Raw genomic sequence first — 5,319 nt, 5'->3', positions numbered from 1 at the left:
CCGCCCCTTTCCCTTCTCCTCCCCCTTTCCCATCTCCTCCCCCCCTTTCCCATCTCCTCCCCCCTTTCCCTTCTCCTCCCCCCTTTCCCTTCCCCTTCTCCCCCCCTTCTCCTTTCCCCATCCCTCTCCTCCTTCCCCCTTCTCCTCCTTTCCCCCTTCTCCTCCTTTCCCCCCTTTCCCCTTCTCCTCCCCCCCTTTCCCCTTCTCCTCCCCCCTTTCCCCTTCTCCTCCCCCCTTTCCCCTTCTCCCCCCTTTCCCCTTCTCCCCCCCTTTCCCCTTCTCCCCCCCTTTCCCCTTCTCCTCCTCCCCCCCTTTCCCCTTCTCCTCCTCCCCCCTTTCCCCTTCTCCTCCTCCCCCCTTTCCCCTTCACCTCCTCCCCCCTTTCCCCTTCTCCTCCTCCCCCCTTTCCCATTCTCCTCCCCCCCTTTCCCATTCTCCTCCCCCCCTTTCCCCTTCTCCCCCCCTTTCCCCTTCTCCCCCCCTTTCCCCTTCTCCCCCCCTTTCCCCTTCTCCTCCCTCCTTTCCCCTTCTCCTCCCTCCTTTCCCCTTCTCCTCCCTCCTTTCCCCTTCTCCTCCCCCCTTTCCCCTCTCCTCCCCAGTTTCCTTTCTCCTCCCCCCCTTTCCCCTTCTTCTCCCCCCTTCCCCTTCTCCCCCCCCCTTTCCCTTCTTCTCCCCCCCTTCTCCTCCCCCCTCCCCTTCTCCTCCCCTCCCCCTCCCTTCCCCTTCCCCCCCCTCTCTCCCTCTACCCCCCCTCCTCCCCCTCCCCTCGCTGTCAGAAACACAGACACTGACAGACATAGAGTGTGAGACACACACAGACAGACAGAGAGATAGAGACACTGACAGAGACACACTGTGGTGGGGGGGGGGGGGGGGGCCATCCCAGCACTTGTTGGAGGGCTCCCAGTGCTGCAGTCGGTAAATAGAAAATGTTTTATTTATTGATTTAAAAAAATATATATTTCTTATTAATTTTTTTTGATTGATTTATTGGTTGATTTATTGATGTTTTTATCATTTATTATTGATGATGGCTCTTTATTTGTAAAACTGAAGTGTTTAATGTTTGTAAACTTCCCTTTAAACCCCCCCTTCCCCATTCCCCACGCCTGATTTGTAACCTACGCCTGATTTTCTAAAGTGTAGACAAGGTTTTTTCGAGCGTACAAAAATCTTCACTTACTCCATTCTAAGTTAGTTTGGAGTAAGTTTTCACTGCCGAAACTTTGAAAACAGGCGTAAGTGGCCGGACATGCCCCCTTTTGAAAAAAGAATTCTGTTCCAAAGTGAAACTGTTCTAACTGACTCGAACTGGAGCAAACTAAATGCCGAGAATTTGAATTTCTAAGATACTCCGTTCTACACCAGTTGCTCCAAAAAATCAGGAGCAACTAAGGCCGAAACTTGGGCCCAAGAGGTTATTGCCCAAAATTAGGACTCATGGGATTGGAAATAATATATTAGCATGGATTGAGGATTGGTAAATGGACGGAAAACAAAGAGTAGGAATACATGGGTGATTTTTGGGTTGGCAGCGTGTAACTAGTGGGGTATCACAAGGATACGTGCTGGGGCCCAGCTATTTACAATCTATATTAATGAGTTAGATAAGGACACTGAGTGCAATGCATCCAAGTTTGCTGATGATAACGGTTAGGTGGGAAAATAAACTGAGGAGGACGCAAAGGGATATATTAAGTGTGTGGGCGAGAACATGGCAGATGGAATATAATGGAGAAGTGCAAAGTAACCAATTTGGTAGGAAAAATTGAAAATAATATTTTTTAAATAGTGAGAGATTGGGAAATGTTGGTGTTCAGAGGAACCTGGGTGTCCTTGTATACGAATCATAGAAAGTTAACATGCAAATACAACAAGCAATTAGGAAAGCAAATTGTGTGTTCTCCTTTATTACAAAGGTATTGGAGTATAAGAGTAAATAAGTCTTGCTATACTAATCTAGGGCTTAGAGAGACCACACCTGAAGTATTGTGTACAATTTTGGTCACCTTACCTAAGGAAGGATATACTTGCCATTGAGGGAGTGCCACGAAGGTTCACCAGACTGATTCCTGGGATGGGGGGGGAGGAGTGTCCTATGAGGAGACATTGAGTAGACTCGGCCTATATTCCCTCGAGTTTAGAAGAATATGAGGTGATCTCATTGAAACATATAAAATTCTTAAGGGGTTGGACAGAGTAGATGCTGCGAGGATGTTTCCCCTGACTGGATAGTCCAGGATTAGGGATCACAGGCTCAGAATAAGGGGACAGCCATTTAGGACTGAGATGAGAAAGAAATTTCTTCACTCTGAGTGGTGAATCTTTGGAGTTCTCTGCCCCAGAGGGATGTGAAATCTCAGTCGTTAAGTATATTCAAGACAGTGATCGATAAATTTTTGCATACTAAGTAAATCAAGGGATATTGGGATAGTGAGGGAGAAGATCAGCCATGATCTTATTGAATGGCAGTGCAGGTTCGATGGACCGAATGGCCTATACCTGCTCCTCATTCTTATTATGAAGAAAGGTTGAGCAGGTTGGGCCTGTACTCATTGGAGTTCAGAAGAATAAGAGGTGATCTTATTGAAACATAAGATTCTGAGGGGGCTTGACAGGTAGATGGGGAATCTAGAACTAGGTGGCATAGTTTCAGAATAAGGGGTCGCCTATTTAAAACAGAAATGAGGAGGAATTTCTTCTTTCAGAGGGTCATGAATCTTTGGAATTCTCTGCCTCAGAGAACTGTGGCTATTGAATATATTTAAGGTGAAAATAGACAGATTTACGAACGATAAGGGAGTCAAGGGTTATGGGGAAGTGGGCAGGAAAGTGGAGTTGAGGCCAAGATCAGATCAGCCATGATCTTATTGAATGGCAGAGTAGGCTCGAGGGGCCAAGTGCGACTCCTGCTCCTATTTCTTATGTTCTTATTAAAAGTACAAGCTATACAATAGCACATATTGATTAAAATGTTTCTGATTCTCTGTCCTGCAGGAACTGAAAGGATTGAGAGAAAGGTGAGTATCCAATCCAGATCCACACACGGTCTGACACTGTGTTCACAGTTTGTATCCAGCAGAGTGCGACTAAATCAATCACATTCAAACAGGTACCTGGACAAAGGTGAGGACGGTGAAGGTGCAGAGAGAGGTGAGGATGAGGAGATACTGGTGTCGGCGAGTCTAAAATATGCAGCATTTCGAGGCCCGTTACTCTACGCAGTGTGGAAGGAAATGAAACCGATCATCTCTCCAGGTAAGAAACTCCCCAGCTTTGTGTTCACTTTCTTAGTTTCCTGCTCTCTGCCCCCTCTCCTGAAGGTGCAGCCTGTTGCTGGGTACAGGTCATTGGGGCAGCAGCCTCTGGGACCTCACTCAAGGGGCCGTTCTTTATGTGGGACCTTAGATTGGGCAGTGATCAGACTGGGACTCCTGACTGATTGTGTTCCTCTCTGACCCAGGACTCACAGGACAGTGATCAGACTGGGCCCCTGTAATATCTATTCACTGTACATACTGCAGTCTGGGAATCTATCTAATTGTATACTGTTACCTGTCACCAGTCTGCAGTATTGAGGACAGAAACTGTGGACTGGATGCCAAGTCCAGGTATAGGAAGAAAGTCTTGCATTTATATAGCATCTTTCAGGACCACCAGATGACCACAGTGTTTTACAGCCAATGAAGTACTTTTTGAAGTGTAGTCACTGTTGTAATGCAGGAAACGTGGCAGCTAATTTGTGCCCAGCAAGCGCTCTCAAACAACAATGTGAAAATGACCAGATAATCTGTGTTTAGTGATGTTGATTGAGAGATAAATATTGGTCAGGACACCAGGGATAACTCGCCTGCTCTTTGAAATAGTGCCATGGGATCTTTTAAATTCAACTAAGAGGGCAGGCGGGGCTTCGGTTTAATGTCTCGTCCGAAAGATGGCACCTCCGACAGTGCAGCGCTCCCTCAGCACTGTACTGTAGTGGTCAGCCTAGATTTTTGTGCTCGTGTCTCTAGAGTGGGACTTGAACCCACAACTTTCTGACTCTGAGGCGAGAGTGCCGCGCACTGAGCCACTGGCTGACACAGCCATTAGATATTAACCTGCGCCCATCCACTTTTCCCTGTCGAAAACATTTAACATGATGTCAATTTTATTTCCCCAGTCCCAGCCTCACTGACCCTGGACCCAAACACAGCGCACTGTTGGCTCATCCTGTCTGAGGACCGGACCAATGTGAGAATCGGTGACAGAGGATTACAGTTTCCTGATAACCCGGAGAGATTCAGTACTGCTGGTGTTGTCCTGGGGTCACAGGGATTCACATCAGGGAAACACTACTGGGAGGTGGAGGTCGGGGACAAGACTGAATGGACTTTGGGTGTGGCCAGAGAGTCAGCCAATAGGAAGGGAAAGTTAACACTGCGGCCTAAACATGGATACTGGGTTGTGCGTCTGAGAAATGGGAATGAATATCAAGCTGTTGTCAGCCCATCTGTCCCTCTGACCCCGAGTCCGAAGCCCAGGACCATCGGAGTTTACCTGGACTTTGAGGGAGGACAGGTGACCTTTTACAATGCTGATGATATGTCCAATCTCTACACTTTCACTGACACATTCACGGAGAAACTGTTTCCTTATTTCAATCCTGGATTGTGCGATGAGGGAAAAAATACTGCTCCTCTTATACTGCACAATTTCCAACCGTAGGTTCCTAAACTGATGTGTCAAAGTACGGAGAGAATGTGTCCACTGCTGGGCAAATATTGCACATCTCACAGCAGCAAACAGCACCGGGAAAGGGGCTTGGCAATAAATGGTGGTGTTGAAAGTGTTGGGCTGGTGAATTGTAAGTGTATATCTAACTGTACACAATCTGTAATATCTATTCACTTTACAGACTGGAGTTTAGGAATATATCTAACTGTACACTGTCATCTGTCTGTAATATCTGTTCACTGTACCTACTGGAGTCTGGGAATATATCTAACTGTAAACTGTACCCTGTCTGTAATATCTGTTCACTGTACATACTGGAGTCTAGGAATGCTGGCTTGAAACATGCATTAAACTGCCTTGTCCCCATTAAAACAATTACTCTCTCTCACCATGGTCATTCCCGCTGGTACGGTTCTCATCTTCACTCCCTTAAGTCCAACGCACGCACACTAGAATGTCTATAGCGATAATATGGCGATCACCAGATCTGGCTGGACCAGATAAAGCACTATCAGGTCCTTCTCTCCTCTACCAAAATTGCCCACTATTCCAGGATGATCCTGGAATGCAAAGATTACCTGTCTTATTTTCTCTACTACAAAC

The 5,319-nt window shown here is 46.9% G+C and overlaps 1 pseudogene; it reads left to right on the top strand.

Moving 5' to 3' along the window:
* The window catches only part of LOC139229833 (zinc-binding protein A33-like), a 46,775-nt pseudogene extending 41,684 nt beyond the window's left edge, over positions 1–5,091 (top strand).
* The last annotated feature ends 228 nt before the right edge of the window (positions 5,092–5,319 follow it).

This window comes from Pristiophorus japonicus, chromosome 19 (assembly GCF_044704955.1).
Source record: "Pristiophorus japonicus isolate sPriJap1 chromosome 19, sPriJap1.hap1, whole genome shotgun sequence".
Taxonomy (NCBI): domain Eukaryota; kingdom Metazoa; phylum Chordata; class Chondrichthyes; family Pristiophoridae; genus Pristiophorus; species Pristiophorus japonicus.
Note: the sequence above shows the minus strand (reverse complement) of the source record. Positions and strands in the feature narration are given on the sequence as shown.